The 21064-nt window shown below is 34.8% G+C and overlaps 1 pseudogene; it reads left to right on the plus strand.

Annotated features, from left to right (window-relative positions):
• The window catches only part of LOC127541653 (vomeronasal type-2 receptor 26-like), a 53370-nt pseudogene that overhangs the window by 14546 nt on the left and 17760 nt on the right, over positions 1-21064 (plus strand).

The raw sequence follows: 21064 nt of genomic DNA on the forward strand, positions 1-21064 counted from the left end.
TATTTGTTTGACTTACACCCAAGAGATGAGAAGAACCACTTTTCCTTATTCATCTGCAGGAAACTAGATGAATAATATCCAGGAGGCAAAAATGTCAAATAAATATGTCCTGCTCACTCAAACTTTTGGCTTTATCCCAAATAGAGGCCCACTTCATGTCTCACATTCTGCTTTCCCAAGGAGGAGAGAATGTACAAAGCTTGAGCATCAATTAAAAAAGACAAATGTTTAGCAATAGAGCATGTGCCTATAGATGCAAGAACTATGGCCTCCAATCACCTTATACTCCCCTAATCCTTAGCTCTTTAGAGATCTGAAATATTGGCCATGGGCTTGGGGAAACTGAGATGCTCATCCTTTATATTATTTGTATTTCTGATTTTGCAGATTTTCTTATCTGAGTACCAGATGGTCAAGAATCCTTGTCACATAGAAAGACGTTTCAATCCTACATATAGAAAAGAAGGGGACCTAATCATTGCTGGATTCCTCTCCCTTTTTGTGAAGGTACAAGTTTCAATGGACAAAGTTTTCTTCAAAATGTGTCCCTTCAGGTTTTATGCACTACCAACGTAAGTAATTACTTTCCCACCCTCCTTAATATATGCAATATTAATCCATATTTCTTATTGACTGCTTTGTTGGTAGAGTTGTGTTTTCTTTATTCTCAGAACTTTGGTTAAAGCAAAGGCGTGGGTTCAAAAATGACTAGAAATCTAATATCCAAGAAGTTGCTAAATGAAAAGTGTTGTTGATGTGCAGTGTAGCAAACAGAGAGAGACTATTCATCCTTATTCTATATGGCATTATAAACCAGCACAGATTCATCTCCACTTAGGACAAAAACTCACCCAGTACAAGGAGGGGTGAAACACATTAGGGAGGTCCTACACTCAAAATTGGAGTTTAGGTGTCAAAACTGTATTCTCTAAGAATGGACATGGTTAAGACCTGATTACTTGTTCCAAATAGGGGAGGAAATGTTCACAGTTGTGCTCATATGTGATGAAAATCTCAAGGTCATTTATGTATGGTTGACTTGGGTGAGATTTGCGTAAAGATAGTTCTGAATCATAACAACATGAAACAGGGAAGGGGAAATCTAACATTCATTATCTTAGGCATCAGAAAACAGAACAAATTCAGAATACTGCATTAGGTTCAGTTTTATCTAATGCAAAGCTTCAAGCCTTATCTTCCCAAAAGAGAGCTGCTAAAGAAAAGGAACAACATGGCTTATCTTTATTTAAAAACTTTGGTGGGTATTAGGACCATTTGATCTAAATGATTCCATATTGATGTTTTACCAATATCAGAATAATATGACAATACATCAAAAATACCAAACAATATGAACTTTAAAATGTTAACAAGTGCCATGTATCTCAAACTATTGACAAGATCCAATACTTGCACTGAGTTTTTTCATCATTTTATGTCTAGTAAATATAAAGTATAGGGCAATTTTTGACATTTGTTTTCCCTTGCCATTTTTGTGACATTTTAAATAAAGCCAAAGGGACCGCCAAACCACTTTCTATGTTCCACACCCCATCATGCTTTTGTCAATGCTGTCCCCCATTGTAGGAATGGAATCTCTTCTTAGTTCCATGTCTCAGGATTTCTTCATTTAAAATCCAACTCACTTGATATGAAGATGTTCCTGCTCCCTCTGAGCTATTGATGACTTTCTCCAAGTCATATTTTATCATCTTTGTCCCCAATATCTACTTCAGATAGGGACACATTTTCTGTTCTGGCCAAGAGAAGAGAGGTGTTTTTTCTTCTCTCTTTTGTCTCTCTATCCTGATGACTAAGGAAGCTATTTCAGCTAGAGTAAAATTAGTATTGAACGTTGAATCTTTCAGTATTGCCCATTACATGGTCATGACCATCTTTTGAAATATGTGTTCCATTTACTTTCCAGTGTATAATGTTAAAAATCATTATCAGACATTTAGAAGCTATTTTACCAATATAATCATCTATTGCTAGCTAATATGCTTTGCATGGTAATCTCCTCATTGCAATTTGAGAATTAGAAATCCATCTTTCTATTTTTGTTGAGGATAATCAGTCCAAATGAATTTTTAATTCTTTTTCAAAGTGAGACATATTCTAATGTCTAAAGTACATTGTCATCTGTGTGTTTGTGTGTTTGTGAATGAGTTTGCCTCTTACTGTGTGTGGTTTTGAATCTTTCAGGATATAGTTCAAGTCTGTCATATTACAATTGTGGACATTGACACTCATCATGGTGAAATGATGTGCTCAGGACCACAATTTTAGTCAATTTTAGGAGCAGAATTTAGAATAGGAATTTCTGACTCCATATCTGACACCCTTCCCACTATGAAAATTTGCTGTTTCTTTGCATATAGAGTTTTGCCTGTTTTTTTTTTTTAATTTCTCCTCTCACTTTAGGTCAATGTTCAAACAATATCACCATTTCCTTGCTCTTCAATATGCTGTTGATGAGATCAACAAGAATCCCTATTTGCTGCCGAACACAACCTTGGGATATCAGTTACTCAATAACTTCCATCTGGAGAAACTAGCTGTGGAGAGCTCCTTAATATGGCTATCAGGTAGAGGTCCTATTATTCCCAATTATAGCTGTGATAAACAGTCCAATTCTGTGGCTGTCATTGGAGGGATGTCCTCTACACTTTCCATGGCCATGGCCACCATTCTCGAACTGTATAAAGTTCCACAGGTAAGAGCGACCAATACACTCACTCATTTTCATCCAATATCTTCTTTATATTTAAAGCAACAACTTCTTTATAATCTGTTGTTATGTAGAGTCAATAATTCAATAACCAAACATTAAGAAGTCCTCCAACATGTTCTGACAAAAGGTGACGCAAAAAAGGAGGAGATTGTTCTTTCCATCTGCGAAATCATTCTGTGTTCTAGGTGAGGTGATGCTCTGATGATTTTGAACCAGGGAAAAATCTAAAGATGACTATACTTCTAATTAAGCTTTTTATACTTGTGTAGAATTCTGAAGACTTTAGCTAGAAGAAAGATTTCTTTTTCCTCACTTCCAAAAATTCCCATGGAGAGGTCTCTCTTCCTTTTCATTTTGAAATTGTTTTCAGTATTTCCCCTAAAAGCATGAAGCACTACTACTTGTCTTCATCAGCATGTACTAATAAAGAGCATAGAATTCTGTGTTTACTGAGATCTTTCAGTCAGGCAATTCCTTGGGAAATACCACTAATAATGATGTTAATGTATCAAATGGTAAAGATGGTTTTGTACTATTTTTGATGCAATTTAAATGGCTCTTTAAACTGGTTGAATCAGTTCACAATTCCACCAAAAGTCTTAGTATCCCAATTTTTCTAAATTCCCTCTTTTTTGTTTGTCCTTTGTTCCTTCTCTCCTTTCAGACAATTAAAACCTTTATGATAGTATTTCATAGTTATTTTAGTTTACATTTCTTTAATCAATGAGAGGATACTTACCTAGCATATTGTAGTTAGAATCATAGCTAATTTATTTTAAAATATATTTGCTTTCTCACTGGGGGTATGAGAAATTCTTTTCATAATTTCTCTACTGAAGGAAAAAAACTGACATGATTGTGGGTCATATTTTTTACATTTTAGTGCACATCTAAGCCTGTTATATTATATGTTAAAGGATGAGAAAGTACTATTTTCACTTTATGGTATGAGGCATGTTAGAATTAGGCAATACTTTGTCTCTCTTTTTTGTTAGTTTATTTGTTTTTAATACACGTTATTTTTGAATTATGTTGGGAGAGAAAAATCAGAGCAAAAGGGAAAAACAATGGGAGAGATTTAAAACTAGAAAAAAGAAGTGAACATAGCACGTGTTGATTTACATTTAGTGTCCTTAGATATTTTTTTTGAATGCAGATGGCATTTTATGTTCAAAGTCTATTGGTGTAATGTTGTTCTGGTTTTCTGGAGGTCTTTGGGCAGCCTTCCTTTCAGCAGAGTAATCACCACAAGAACAGCCAGGTGTTAAAGTCCAAAAGTGTTTACTGTCTCCTTTGAAGTCCTATCTCCTTCACTTGGGTCTCAGCTAGTTTTCTGGAAGGCCTTCAGACGAGACTAGGTCTCAGTGGAAGAAATGAAGGAAGTTAGGCCAGCCACCATGAGCCTCATGAAGATGGAATTGAATTTAGTCCAGTCCTTCCTGGCTGTTATATACTCCATTATCATAGGTGTGAATCTTGTGGAACTGTATTAAGTACTAAGTACATGTACTAAACTAGAGAACAATTAAGCACCATGCTAACCTAGATAACCATTGTCTTTATCAATTCTACTGACTTAGCACCTTGTAAGAATCCTTGTTTCAAGTTCAGAGTTCTGGCCCATAACATATTGGGATTGCTTTGGATCTCTGAACTGCTCTGAACCACGCCTTACATAGATGATTTTCTCACATTCTTGCTGTTATTGTGGACAATGTATTCCTTGTTCTGCTTTTTTTGCTCAGAATCAGTTCATGTAAATCTTTCCAGGCCTTTCTATAATCAGCTTATTCATCATTTTTTATAGAAGAATATATTCCATTACCTTCCTGTCCCAAAATATATTCAACCATTCCCCAGTTGATGGGAATCTACTCTTTTTCCAATTCTTTGTTACCACAAAAAAGACCTGCCACAAACATTTTTTGCAGATGTAGTTCCTTTCCCCTCCTTTATGATTTCTTTTCTATAGACCCAGTAATGGTACTGCTGGGGCAAAGGACATGCACAGTTTTATTGCCCATTGGGCATAGTACAGATTACTCTTCAGAATGGTTGGATAAGTTCACAACTCCACAAATAAAACATTAATAATCCACTTTTTCCACATCCCTCCAACATTTATCATTACCTTTTCCTGTCATTTTAGCAAATCTGAGAGGTGTGAAATGGTACTGTAGAACTGTTTTAATTTTGAATTCTCTAATCAATAGTGATTTAGAGCATTTTTTCATATAATTATAAATGGCTTTAATTTTGTTATCTGAAAATCGTTTGCAAGGTTAGCATTGCCTGCTCTATTTAGGAGAGTCTGATTTCCCAGTTTGTCTTTTGAGCTGGGACTGGAAGTTGCTCTACTGATTTGCTACTCTACTGTGTCATGACTGAGGGTATTAATTGTTGGTTTGCTGTGTTTAAGCTCCTCTCACTGGCTTTCCCAAGTATATCTAACCTGTACTGAACGCCCCTTTCACCCTAGTGAGACTAACCTTTCTTGAAGATTTTTTTAGTCTGTCTTGAACAGGAGAGTGGTTTCATTCCATCAGATTTTGTTCAGACACTTTTTTTTTATTTTTGAGGAAACTGGGAGAGCTTGAGCAGCTTTGTTAGTTTACCCCTTGATGTTGGCTCCCCCTCTGAGAACAAAAATGAAGACAATATTTTCTGAAACACTTGGCCTTAGGGATTTCATCTTACAAAGCCAAGAGTTTGGGAATCTGGATGAGGATATCTTTGCTGATAGGATCACTGGAGAGCTGATTAAAGTCAGAGTTCAGTGCTAGTTACTTTATGACCTTCTTAGAAAACTGGGGCTGAAAGACATGGTGCATATGAAACTATCTCTTGCCTCCTGGACAAATCTCATGATTGAATGTCTCATACAAGTGCGTTTTTGTTGTTATTGTGTTTAGAGATCAGAGATTAGGGTTCTCATGGCATATGGAGTGAACCATTGCTTATCACAATTTTTACTAAGAATTACTAAGAAGGCTTACAGAATTCTTATTCATAGGGTATCAGTAATGTGGAATTCCAGTCTTGGCAGTCGATTTCACTATGAGGAGTTCTCCATTTCCTATTCCTTATTGATTTTGATATAGAGAATTTTTGCTCCTAGAACAAATTCTCAGGCACATTTTTTGTTTTCAGAGAAATAAAATTTTCCCTATAATTATAAGAGGAGGCAAATGTATGCTACAGAAAATCTCAGGAATATAATTGTTGGTATTTGAACTGGAAGAGAAATAAGATGACTTAGAGAAGACATGTAACTATACTTAACTATTTAATTAACTGCTTCATGCAGGGGACACAAAAATGTTCCACTTGAATATACAGAAAAGAAATAAGAACAAGTCAATGTTCCAAAGAGACCGATTTAGCTACAAAGTTAATCAAAAAATATTCTATCTTTTAGTCAAGTTATCTAAAAAGGGCAAAGACTTTTTTTGGGAGAATTTTTTCCTCCTTGAAATGCTACAAGCAGAAACTTAGAGAGTACTTGATAGAGACATTGGAAAGAGGATTCTTGCTTGGGTGCAGTTTCAGATTTTCCTTTCAACTCTTCCAGTCCAAAACAACATAATTTTGTGATCTAAAACTATAAATTAAAATTTACAAGCAAATAATCTGCTCTGTGAAACTCATTAATAATTGTTTGTAATACAAATATGAAGGCCAAATTCCTAAAGTGAAGAAACTCATTGTCTTCTTTATGTTTCATTTAGATTAGCTATGGTTCATTTGATCTTGTACTGAATGATAAAGTCCAGTATCCTTCTGTATATCAGATGGGGAAAGAGCAATCTGCTCTTCACCTGGCATTCATCCAATTGATGCTGCATTTTGACTGGACATGGATAGGACTACTTGTTTCTGATAACCCAAAAGGGGAATTGTTCTTCAAGGATCTGAAAGAAGAAATGGTCAGGAATAATTTGTGTGTGACTTTTAAGGAAACAGTGCCCAAAAATTTTAGAGAAAGAGAAGCTTTTGACCTATATTCTAAGATTATTTCATCATCATCAAATGTGATTTTCATCTATGGAGATACAGATTCCCTTCATGAACTTTCCCGTGCATTGATAACTTTTAAACCTTATGGGAAATTGTTGATTGCCACATCTTTCTGGGATTTGTCTATTGATTCTAATTCTGAACTGTTCCCCACTTTTCATGGTACAATACTATTTTCTCATACCCAGATGGAGATTCCTGGTTTTACAGATTTTGTAAGAAGCCTGAATACAAGTGTTAACCCTGAAAACTTTTTCCTAAAATCTTTCTGGGAGAGTGCCTTTCATTGTAGATTTTTCAAAAAAGGTGATATAGAAGTATTCTCTCCTTTGTGCTCAAAAGATCTTTCCATCAGAGATTTGCCATCTATGGATAATGACATGGCCCTTATGGAACTGATTCCAAATGTTTACAATGCAGTGTATTTAGTGGCCCATGCTCTCCATCAAATGCTCCATTCTGAGGTAATGGAGGCATCAGACTTTGCAAGAAACCTCGATCTTCCTTGGAAGGTAACCTGTCTCTACAAAAATTGGCCTTAGCACAGGCTACTCCCAACATTCTGTTGTTAGTGATTTGTTTTAGAGAGGATGCAGTGATGACTTGAGTTATTCCTTTATATATTTTTTTCAGTTTTTCCCATTTGTGATTACATGTAATTCTAGGTAAAAACAATAGAATTACTTCAGATTTATTTATTTTAGATCTTTTATAGCAATCTTTTTCAAAATAATTTATTTAATAGTTTCCTCAGTTACATTTTAAATATTTTTTGTGTTTGTTTTTAAAACTTTTGAATTCCAGATTCTCTTCATTATTCCCACTCCAGTTCCTTTTAAGGAAACATATGTGAAATTATGTAAACCATTTCCATAAAAGTCATGTTGTGAAAGAAAAGAGACCTCTCGACCTAATTTTAAAAACGTACAAAAATAAATTGAGAGAGAGTAGAGAGAAATAAAGAAAACAAGAAACAGAGCAGGAGTGAGAGAGAGACAGAGAGAGAGAGACAGACAGACAGAGATAGTGAAAGAGAAAAAGAGAGAGAGAGAGAGAGAGAGAGAGAGAGAGAGAATGAATACATCAATGTGTATTCAGACATGTGACACATTCATTTTCTTCCTTGGTATGGAAAGATTTTTTTAAATCATACAATTCTTCAGACTAGTCATAGATCATTTGTACTACTGAGAACAGCTGGTCATCACAGAACATTAGTATTATGTTGGAATCTTTACAAACTGCTAAGTCATTAAAGTTGTTTTAGGGCAGAACCTGAAACAAGGTACTAAGTAGAACTAATTGATATAATGCTTGTGTTTACACCTTTATTCATTGAAGTTCATATGTTTGGGAGATTTCAGGGTTTACTATGAGACATCCGAATTCACACCTCCCTTGGAGCTCTTAGGGCCAGAGAGCACTATGGGAGAAACCCATAATCCTCTCTCTTGCATCCCACAATCACTCTCTCTCGAGGGAGCATAAATAGAGCTTCAGTGAGCCCAGTCAGCAGAGTGGAGCTGAATTTAGATTGAGAGGGGAGTTTTACTTTGGAACATTGATTGGGGTCGGAGAGGAGCACTTTGGGAGATTGAGAGCCAGAAGCCCTCTTTCCGAGGCAAGAGAGATCCATTCCATTTTCCACTTGGCTGGCTGGGCTGAAGGACAAACCTTTGGATTTGGAGACATTCGGAAGGAGCTCTTGGAACCAAGAGGCTGAAGGATAAACCTTTGGATTTGGAGACATTCAAAGGGAGCTCTTAGAACCAAGCAAAGAGATAGGCCTCTAAGCTAATTAGACTATAGTGGAGACAATAAAAGATCTGAACTTTTATCACTTGGCTGCATTTTGGGTAATTATTACTTTCAACTGATACTAAGGCTGCCTCCAGAAAATCTCCCTGAGAAACCAACCTTCTCCCAGAGAGAACTATTATATTTATTTTAAAGAAGAAAAAGAACACCACAGTATTACTTCGTATATAGTACATTTCACTTTGCTTGAGTCCATGGAGGATTTTCCAAAATTTTTTTCTGAGAGCATCTTGCTCATCATTTCCATAGAACAATAATATTCCACAAAAAATATACACCAAAATTTATTCATCCATTTCCCAATTGAAGGACATCCCCTCAATTTTCTTTTTTATATTTTATGTGCCTTTCTTAATTAATGTATTACAGGTCTTCAAAAAAGTGACAAATTTTGGCCTTTTTCCCACCAGTGGGAAAAGCATATGTTTGCATTATAATGCTCAACAGTTTTCCTTAGATTCCAACAGATATCATCCTGTTATTTTTGATTCCATAGCCAAGTACTGCTTTTTACACCTTTTTATATAGATTATAGTGATTACTCCATTTCTTCTAAGTGATTCTTTTCCACACTTACATATGTGATGATTACTAGAATTAAACTTTACTAACAAAGGTTTCTGTAGTTAAATCTCTCCTCTCTTGCTCTCACTCTTGCTCTCTCACTTGTATCTGTGTTTTCAAGAAAAAAATTTGCCTGTGAGATTTGGACTAAAAGGAAAAATAAGTGCTGCACAACTGATTATGTTGAATCATAGTGGTGCTGGACAAGCTTGTAGAAAGACTCTTGGTCAACCAGGGGATAAAATTAGTCAATATTTAAATTAATCCCCACTTTTCACTGGAATTTCAAATCCTGAAGCAGAAGTTCATACCTTTGGTCACATAATATGATGATGGGACCCTTTGGCAAAGACCCTGTTGTTGGAAACGATTGAAAATAAAAGGAACAAAGAATGGTACAGTTTAATATAGATAGTGTCATGGAAACTATTAATATTAACTTGAGCAGACTTTGAGATATAGTAGAGCATAGCAGGGCAATGTAGGCTATGGTCCATGGGGTCATGAAGAGTAGCAGAGGACTTAATGACTGAACAACAAATGTGTTCTATTTAATTTGTCCAATTAGATTTTTTTCTTTTCCCTAAAATAATCAGGTCTTACCATTAAATTTCTCAGGGACAACAGTGTAGGTTAAATTTCTATTTTTCAGTGTTCTCCTATATTTTGTAATTCTCTGGAAAATTTTCTTGAATATTTTCTATTGACCAATGAAAAACACAACCAGAGTGTCCCAAATGAATTTCCAGCTTTTAATGAAAACTCTGTTTCAACTCTTTCTCAGATTGAATTATCATTTTCTTATACTTTGTCATTTTAAAATTTCATTTATATGACCAGCAGGATGATTTTGGAAAGGCCTGGAGAGACTTACATGAACAGATGCTGAGTGAAATGAGCAGTATCAGGAGATCATTATATACTTCAAACACAATAGTATCTGATGATCAATTCGGATGGACATGGTCATCTCCAGCAATGAGATGAACCAAATCATGCCCAATAGAGCAATAATGAACTGAACCAGCTATACCCAGCGAAATAACTCTGGGAGATGACTATGAACCAGTACATAGAATTCCTTCTATCTTTGTCCACCTGAATTTTTGATTTCCTTCACAGGCTAATTGTACGCTATTTCAAAGTCTGATTCTTTTTGTACAACAAAATTACTGTTTGGACATGTTTACATATATTTTATTTAACTTATACTTAATACGTATTGGTCAGCCTGCCACCTTGGGGAGGGGATGGGGGGAAGGAAGAGAGAAATTCAAACAAAAGCAATAGTCAGTGCTGTAAAATTACCTATGCATATAACTTGTATAATAAAAAAAATTCATTTATAATTTCTTCCATTGAAGTTATTCTCCTTCCTATATTTTTCAGGAATGATTTTGCAAAAGATTTACTTTCATTATCATTTGTATTTGCTTTTATTTTAACCTTGAATTGCATTACTGTGAATAGCAAATTCTCCTTTATTCCTAAATTGACCTTATTATCCACTTCTGAGTTTTATATTAGATAATTTTATTTTCCCTTTTTCCCTTTTTTATTAAAGTTTTTTTATTTACAATACATATGCATGAGTAATTTTTTAATATTTACCCTTGCAAAACCTTCTGTTCCAGATTTTCTTTTCCTTCCACCCACCCTATCTCTTAGATGATATGTATTCTAATACATGTTCAATATGTTAAAATATATGTTAAATCCAATTTATGTATACATATTTATACAGTTATCTTGCTGCACAAGAAAAATCGGATCAAGAAGCAAAAAAAAAAAAAAAAAAAAAAGCTGAGAAAGAAAACAAACTCCAAGCAAACAACAGAAAGAGTGAGAATGCAATATTGTGGTCTACACTCATTTCCCACAGTCCTCTCTCTGGGTGTAGATGACTTTCTTCATCACTAAACAATTGAAACTTGTAATGTTCTGATTATCTTTATGGAGGTCTTGAGACTAGCCTTCATTTTAATGAGTAATCACCATGAAAATAGGAATTATTGATTTGCTGAATGGAAGATGATATTTTAGCATTAATTTTATTTTTTACATGTTTTAATTTTTTAAAGCTTTTTGGTTTCAAAACATATGCATAGATAGTATTAAAGATTCACCCTTCCAAATCCTTGTATTCCAAATATTTTTTCTCCTGACTCCCTCCCTTAGACAGCAAGTAATCCAATATATGTTAAACATCTGCAATTCTTCTGTGCATATTTTCACAATTATCATGCTGCACAAAAACATCAGATGAAAAAGTGAAAAAAAATGTAAACAAAAAACAAATAAATTGAAAATACTAAATATGTTGTGATCTACACTCAGTCCCCACAGTCCTCTCTCTGGGTACAGATGATTTTCTCTATCACAAAACCATTGGAATTGGCCTGATGATTATACATCTTTTGAAGTAAGATGATATAACTTTTGAAGTAAGTTTAATATCTGTAGAAAATAATTGGTTACCAGCTTTATTATTTTTCATTTGTCCTTAGTTTTCAAGGAGAAAGGAGAAAAAAGAGTTCAGAACTCTAAGAGAAGCTCAAGAAGGAGAATGACAACTTTTGGAAGCTCCAGATTACAAGCCTGTTTTCCATTAATAGTCAATCCTGGGACATGGGCATGAATCCTTCTTTTCCGAAACACTAACTACCACCTGTCTTTGCTTTCAGCTCCATCACATTCTGAAATCCATCAATTCTGTCAATAAGGCTATTGATGAGTCACATGAGGAAGGAGCCCAGCCAGCTGCTGAGATATATGATATACTGAATTATAAATCCTTTCCTGACCAGATAGAGGCTCTGGTCAAAGTGGGTGAAGTGTATCCTCTTGCTCAGAGGTTCACCATTATGGAAGAAGACATAGATTGGCCAGAAGATTTCAATCAGGTAAGGGGCCAATGAATATGAACTTTATCACTTTGTCTCTTTAGCTTCCTGGACCCTGGTTGTTTCTTCATTGGTACCAAGATGTTTCTTACAGATACTGGAAATGTCTGTGAGAGACTACTTATGTCCACTTACTCTTCTTTTTTTGCTCTGATCAAAAGAGTTCTATGATTTTCTTTTTTCAGTCCCACTTGGACATTCTTTACAGCTAAGTTAAATAATGATCTGAATTGTTCATACTAAGAGAATCTTGATATATCTGAGATTAAGTGATTAAGTTAGAAAAATAATAATAGGGCACAGTGTAGGGAAAACTCATCCCACAAAGTGATTTATCTACAGATTACTCAATATCTGGATTTGTATAGAAAAATAAATTAATCTGAGTTTGTGTTTGAGTTGGGTACAATTGTACAAAGCTGTGTTTTAATTTAAAGACATAATGGCTTTAGAGATTTTTAATGTAAATGTTGCAGCTATAGCCTCTGCTGATATCAAACATGCATTTCTATACAATTTCATCTGTGTGTAATTTGAGAAATTCCATACTACCTTTAACAATAGTCCCAAGAAGAGATTTCATATGTCAGCCTGACAATAAGATTAGCCTGTAAAATCACTTGATTCTTAGATTCAATCAATCTGAACAGGACAATTAGTTTATTTTAGTACATATTCACTAAAATTAGGATTCTCTGAAACATTCTGGGTAGAATGTTTGAATTTACGAGTTTATGAAAACACCAAAAACCAAAACTTTTGCGGATTGGAAATTAATGCAATATATTTCCTCTTGTGTGGTCAACGATTTTCAGCGTTACCAATTCTAAAATGGAATGACGTTTAGAGTTAAAATGGTACTTGGGAAAAACTAAGCCAACAAGATGTTATAATTAAAAAATATCAAGGAGCTTGATTGTACCTACTGATTAATTTGTGTAGATTCATTGTTGATAAGATGATCTGAAGTGGAAGATTTAGATATAAGTTTTCCATTGAGGATTAGAGCATTCTTGTCCTGCAGAATTTCAGATACTTTTTTCTACCTGTCTTCTATAGGAGAACTTTGATCATAATTTCCTCAATTCATCCATCTTTCACCAGTTGTTTTTTCAGCAACATTTTCTCCCTTTCTCTGCTGGAAATACAGACTCCAACTTCTAGGTGCAATCTGAAGTGTGGCCCTGGATTCAAAAAAACAGCTCTTGAAAGACAGCCCAAGTGTTGCTATGCTTGCACCCCATGTCCTGAAGGAACAATTTCCAACCAGACCGGTGGGTTGTTAAAGATAAACTGTCCTTCTCCCGAAGTAATAGACATTCTCAAGTAATAGACATTCTCATTTGTTCATCTTAAACTGGCGTGCTTTGTATTTGGCAAAATAATAATTTCTGAGTTGAAATAACATTACATTTATTCACTTCTTTTCATTCAATGTACTTGGTGATCATTCTTATAATTAGAAGCATCCCCTGATTCAAGATACCAAAAATCTTTCCAAGCAGAACCGATCAGGATTTTACTACCATTGGAATCTTTAATACTTCCCTGACCTTGTAGCCTAACTGGAATCTTCCCCATTCCTGCAGGAAAGCTTAATCTAAAACAGTTCTAAACTTCCTCCCTCTTAAGGGAAAAATTAATAGGAAAAAACTTAATTCTAAAAACTTTCTAAGCACAGATACATTTGGTGGAAGAGCAGAAGTTTGGACTCTGGATTTAATCTTCATGAAAATATCCCTTGGAAAAGACTGATCAGAGTTCTCAAGGGAGATTATTTGAAAGATTTGTTTTCTGGAGGATGGAGTCCCAACTCAAGGAAACTTGGCTCACAAAAAATTGAATAAAAATCGATCATCCTCAAACCTATTTCAGTGTCAAAGCTGATGAGGTCTCATCCTGATTTGCTTTGTACTTGATATTGATGAGTAAAAATAATATGTTTGAAAGCTTAAGCTTTGGGGGATTTTTTTGGTAGTTTTTCTTTCTCCATTTATTAACTCTTCTATTTTGTTTACATAACACTGACTCTTTATGTCAGTCTTTTGGAATTTGATTTTTATTCTCATTTTACTTATATTGTTATGGATAAGCCCCCAAAATAGACTATTCCTTGCCTTATTTCAGTTCGTATATATTTTTTTGCAATTACAATTATTTTTCTGAACATAATGTGTAGTATTTATTGTGAAGGTTTTTTTTATAATAATTGCTTTTCATTTGACAAAATGCATACAAAGATAGTTTTAAACATTCACCCTTGCAAGAAAAAAACCCTTGTGTTCTAAATTTTTCTCCCCCCACTCTTCATCTCTCTTCTTCCCTAGACAGCAAGTAATTCAATGCAGGTTAAACATATGCATTTCTTCTCAACATATTTCCATGTTTATTACACTGCACAAAAAAATCAGACCAATAGGGAAAAATAAGAAAAAAAAATCCAATGACAATAAACAATGACAATAAAAGGTGGAAATACTATGTTGTGATCCATATTTAGTCCCCATAATCCTCTCTCTGAATGTAAATGGCTGTCTCTATCACAAGTCTCATTGTTGAAAAGAGCCAAATCCATCACAGTTGATCATCACATGGTTTCTGTTTCAGGGTACATTGTTCTCTTGATTCTATGCACTTTATTTTGTATCAGATCGTGGAAATCTCTCCAGGCCTTTCTGAAATCAGCCTGCTGATCATTTCTTATAGAACAATAATATTCCATTACTTCATATACCATAATTTATTCAGCCCCTCTCCAACTGGGCATCTACTCAGTTTCCAGTTCTCTGCCACTACAAAAAGAACTGTTAAAATATTTTTACACATGTGGGTGTTTTTTTCTTCTTTATGATCTCTTTGGGATACAGTAGATCCACTTCTGGATGCACAGCCTTTCCTCATAGTTCCAAATTGCTCTCCAGAATGGTTGGATCAGTTTACAATTCTACCAAAGATATAAGTGTCCAGTTTTCCCACTTCCCTTCCAACATTCATCATTACCTTTTCCTGTCATCTTAGCCAATCTGTGAGGTGTGAAGTGGTACTGCAGAATTGTCTTAATTTGGATTTTTCTAATCAATAGGGATTTAGAGCATTTTTTTTATATGACTAAAAATGGTTTTAATTTCTTCTTCTGAAAATTGTCTATTCATATTCTTGGACCATGTGCCAATTGAAGAATGGCTTGTAGCTATGACCTTACATTCAGAGAGACACAACAAAAAGTCTTTTTAACCTAATTTTTAAAAACCAATTCTTGGCCTTCCTCTACGGTAGCACTGTTTCATTTTTTGTTCTTAAAGTAATAGATTATGCATAAAAGGACCCTTTCAGACTCATTGTAAGTGGTTTCCAATTAAAATAGATTGCAGGGAGCTTGAATTTTTTTTTTAACAAATCTATGATATGAAATAAATGCTTTCAACACATTATTTTGTCCATATGTGCAGAAATGAACATACTGAAATATATTTTTATTTTATTCAGCCTTTAGAACAATTTTCCTTCTTACTTAGAAGGAGGAGTCTAAAAATGAGATGGAGCTCAATGTGAAATGAATGATACTGTGCCTGTCAATAGGAGACAAAAATGTGATCAGTCTGAGATATAGCATGATTTTATTCACAGATGCAGAGCAGTGCCTGCAGTGCCCTGAAGATCAATATCCTAATAGGAAAAGAGATCATTGCCTTCCCAGGACTAGGACGTTCCTGGCCTATGAGGAACCTCTGGGAATGACTCTGGCTTGTGCAGCCATCTGCTTCTCCCTCCTCACTGTGCTGGTCCTGGGGGTCTTTCTGAAGCACAGGGACACCCCCATAGTCAAAGCCAATAACCGCAGTCTCAGCTACACTCTGCTGGTCTCCCTTACCCTCTGCTTCCTCTGCTCCTTGCTCTTCATCGGCCATCCTACCACAGCCACCTGCCTGCTGCGCCAAATCACATTCGCAGTTGTCTTCACAGTGGCCGTTTCCTCCATTTTGACTAAAACCATCACTGTGGTTCTGGCCTTCAAGGCCACCAGACCAGGGAGCAGGCTCCGGAGCTGGTTGGGATCCACAGCATCTTACTCTCTCATTTTCACCTGCACCCTCATCCAAATATGTCTCTGTGGCATCTGGCTCGGGACATCCCCCCCCTTCCTGGAGATGGACATCCACTCTGAGCCTGGCTCCATTATCATCCAGTGCAATGAGGGCTCCCTCCTCACCTTCTACTGTGTCCTGGGCTACATGGCCTTGCTGGCCTTGGTGAGCTTCACCGTGGCTTTCCTGGCCAGGAACCTGCCGGACACTTTCAATGAAGCCAAGTTCCTGACTTTCAGCATGCTTGTGTTCTGCAGCGTCTGGATCTCCTTCCTGCCCTCGTACCAGAGCTCCAAGGGCAAGGCCATTGTGGCCTTGGAAGTCTTTGCCATCTTGACCTCCAGTGCCGGGATTCTCACTTGCATCTTTGCTCCCAAGTGCTATGTGATCCTTCTGAGGTCAGACAGAAATACCCTGGAGATCCTGAAAAAGAAATTTATTTCCTGAGAAGTCAAGTCTTCTCAATTTCTTTCTCAGTTTTTGAGGGTTGAATGTAAAGAATGCTGAGTCCTCCAGAATGGACACTTTGGAATTGTGGTGCAGGAAAAGATTTTTGAGAATCCTTGACAGCAAATGGCAAATATGTCAGTTGTTCAAGAAATTAATTGAGGTTATTCACTAGAAGCTCAAACACTAAAACTGGCTCTTAAAAACTCTGTATACACAATGGGAAGATGGGACTCACTACAAATTGCTGAGAGAAATACTGAAGGCAAAAGGAAGTGTATGGTAGAAGATAAGATAGATAGATGGTGTCACAGAAATGAAAAACTTTTCTCAAACTCTGAGAGATAATGGAGAACAGAAGGAGCTGTACTCTTTTGCTAGTCACAGAGTCAGGGTAAATGAATAATATAAAAATGACAACTACAACAGCAGCTTCATGAACTAAGTACTTAAACATACTTTTAACAAATTTTCTAAGACAAAATCCCCACAAACAGATGCATTTACAAGTAAATATTGTTTTTGTTTGTTTGTTTGGGAGAGGCAATTGGGGTTAATAGATTTGCTTAAGTTCCCACAACTAATTAGTGTTAAGGCAAAATTTGAACTCTGGTCCTGACTCCAGGGCTCTATCCATTGCACCATCTAGTGACCCCCTACAAATGAATTCTATTTAAATTTTCAGGAACAATTTACCATAACACACTATATAAAATATTTGAAAAATGGATTAATAAGTAGTTATAGAGAATGTATTTTTGGACTCAAATATTATACTTATTCTTCAACTAGAGAGAGTAAGAATAGAGCTGAAAATAAAAGACTGATAGAGACAATTATACCTAAGTTAATTTATTCAGTGTCATATGAATGAAATTTCTAAACTATAATTTTAAGGTTAAAACAAAATCATATAGAAATCATCTGAAATAACAAAAGCCAAGTGTCCAGGGAATCAATGAAAAAAAAAAAACCTTTGAAAGTTGATTTTGTAATGCAGATTATAATTATAGAACAAATTGGTAGTGGCTAAGAAATAAAGTAATTACTGAGTGGAATAGATTAAGTATATAATAAACAATAATAAGTGACCATAGTAATACAGAGTTTATAAACTCAAAGAGCCTTGCTTTGAGTGGGAAAACTCTCTATTTGTGAAAATAGTGTGCAGAACTGAAGGCAGTTTGGTAGAACTAGATGTAGACAAATATAGCACAGGGAGTATTAATATACATTTGAAAAGGATAACTGATTTAGACATAAAAGATGTTAATGTACTTATATTCAAAGAGCATGAAGGAATTGACTTGTAAAATCTATTGAAAAGAATTTGTGACCAAACAAGACATAGAAAAGTTCACTAAAAGTCCAATGAATAAATTTGCATAACATTTAAAAATTGTTTTGCACAAACAAAACTAATGCAGCTAAAATTAAAAGGACAGCAACAAAAAGAAATATATATGTGTATATATATATATATATATATATATATATATATATATATATTATACCAAATGTTTCTGAAGAACATCTCATTTCAAAAATCATTAGACTACTGAACAAAAGGTAGAAAAATATAATCTATTTCCCACATTGATAAATTGGCTGAAACTATGAATAGGCCATTTTCAGAAAAAGAAATGAAAGTTAACAGTAGTCACATAAAAAAAATGCTATAAATTACTATTAATTGATTGTGACTGAATACAGATTGGAACATACTTTTTTTAAACTTTATTTTTTATGAGGGTTTTTGGAAAAGAAATTTATGTTTTCCTTCACAGTATGATTTTTATGGAAATATTTTATATAATGTCATGTGTGTCTTCTCAATGAGGGGAATGAGGGTGAGAATAGAGGAAGGGAGAGAATTTGGAATTCAAAGTTTTAAAAATAAATGTTAGATTTTTGTTTACATGTAACTGGGAAAAGTAAAACATTAAATTAATAAAAATAAAAAAAAAATAAAATGCATCTTCAAAAGAAAAAAAAATAAACCACTCTGATTTATTTAAACTGATTTGCAAATGAGAATGACTTCAGATCCTTGGCATATTTCTTGCCTTATTCTACTTTCTCTGCAACTCTTTTACATTATTTCCTACAATGAAATGCCTAGAAAGTAATACAGTAAATCAAATGCAGTTTGACTGGACACTTTTATTGAGAGATCATCATATTCTTTGTAATAGAATTAATTTCCTCTCTTTAAATCATTTCATAGTTCACTACAATCCTGAACGAATTTCTTTGTGGGCAATCATACCTCAATCCCAGTATTCTTCTGTTGTTGATTGTGAATGCAGGATGAAGAACACATATATCACTTGATTCTTCTGCCCTTACTTGATTCAGTGCCCATCCTTGGGCTTTCCCAGATTGTATTTGTCCTGAGCTTCTCATTCCATGTGTTACTAAAAATTCTTGCTCTGTTTTCTCCAGAAATTTAATAAATTGCTCTCTTACCTACTATGAAATCCTTGTAAAAGATAGTGCTTGAGGCTGAGTGAGAATCTTCCTGACATATACAGAAAAGTGATCAGTAACAAACTTTTTTGACTTCTAAAAAAGGAAAATCCTAATATTTAATACTTGTAAGATATATTTTTCTCATATGACTATTGCAGTACATTCAGCATCCCAAAAGTATGATTGGAATAAAAAGCAAAATGAAGAAATTCTGGCAAAAAAAAAGACAAAAATGACCAAGGATATTTAATTAGAAGGACTGAGGAGGAGAACTTTGAGGGAAGAATATGCAGATCTATAATGTCCTGGCAGACAAAAACTAAATTACAAGGTGGGAAATAGTTATTAGAGATATCCTATGCCCAAGTCTTATCAAAACATACCATACATAGAAGGAATTAGAAATATTGTGCATTTCATATACTTGATTAGAAGATATCCTAGAAAAGAGCCTAATGCTATTATCACTGACCTCATTGTAATGAACTCTTAAGGATGAATCAAAACTAGGTCAATCACTCTAACTCCTACTAAAATTTTAAAACCCTCAGAGCATTGGGGAAGAGTATGAGGAAGATTATGGGAAGAAGGTGAAGTTATTCCATGCTCTCTAGGTTCTTCCAACAAACAATACAAAATTGTGCCTCAGGGTTAACGTAGACTGCTGACAAACATTTTTTTGAGAAACAATCAAAGAAGACCCCAGGACAGTAGATTAACTGGTATGAAGTGTAAACACCTCCAGGTTAGCTCTGCTAAAACAAGGAGAGAGCACAGGGGCTAGCTGGGTTTGGAGGGAGCTCAGTCCAAATGACAGGGACTTTTATTTTAGGACTGAGTAGGGATCTGGGGTCTAAGTCAGGAAGAGGGAGAGAACTGTGGATGACAAGGAACACCCCATCCAACTCTGCTGCTGAATTCCAGTCCCAGCAATACCCCCTAAGTACAGAAACAGTGGGGCAGGAAAGCTGCTGGCTGCAGGAACTTGCAAGATGGGGGAGTTCTTGTTTTAGTGTTCCAGACCAGAAGGAAGAACTGAAGTAAAGCCAGAGGCATCATTACCTCTGGTATCCACCCTAGGACTATAGGGGGCTACACTAATAGATTCTCCTTTAAAAATGTATAAACAATGAAGAAAGAAACCAACCATAAAAAGTTATTATGAGACCAGGATTCATCTTAAGAGGAGGGTAGTAAAATAAAAGTAAAGCCTTCTCTACTCAAAGAATAATGTTAAATGATTATCTGAACCAAAAAAAATTATAAAAGAACTCAAAAAAGACTTTAAAACTAAATGAAAGAGATTGAGGAAAAACTGAAAAAAAATTAAGAAAGAAAAGAAAAAGAAAAAAACAAGAAAAATATGAAAATAAACCAACTAGAAAACAAGTTTCAGTCTTAAGGAAGAAATTGACTCTTTTCAAGTTAGAATTGGACAAGGTGAAGCCAGTGAAGTTATAAAAGACAAAGTAATAGTAAAACAATATGAAGAATGAAAAGAGAATGTAAAACATAAGAAAAACAGATCTGGAGAACAGATCAAAATGAGAAAACATAACAATAATTGAAATAAAAATAAAAATACCTAAAAGCTATGACCAATTTTAGCATAATAATATTAGAAATAATCAAATCATCCTGAAGTAATAGAACAAGAGAGGAAATAGAAATATAATAATTCCACCAGTCAGTACCTCAAAGAGATCCTACAAGGGTAACATATAATAATATTACTGCTAAATTTCAAAACTCCAAATCAAATAAAAAAATTTACAAGTAAGAATAACAACAAGAACAAAATATTGAAATATTCTGGTGCAACAATTAGACCTGCCCAGTATTTACCACCTATAATAAAAAACCTCAGTTCTTGAAATACTATATATTGAAAATCAAAAGAACTGGAATAGTGGCTGAAAATATATTCAGCAAAATTAAGCATAGTATCCAATGAGGGAAAATTGGATAGTCAATAAACTCTCAGACTTTCAGAATTTTGTCTCAATGTAACATATAAGAGCCAA

The sequence above is a fragment of the Antechinus flavipes genome, chromosome 6 (assembly GCF_016432865.1).
Source record: "Antechinus flavipes isolate AdamAnt ecotype Samford, QLD, Australia chromosome 6, AdamAnt_v2, whole genome shotgun sequence".
Lineage (NCBI taxonomy): Eukaryota > Metazoa > Chordata > Mammalia > Dasyuromorphia > Dasyuridae > Antechinus > Antechinus flavipes.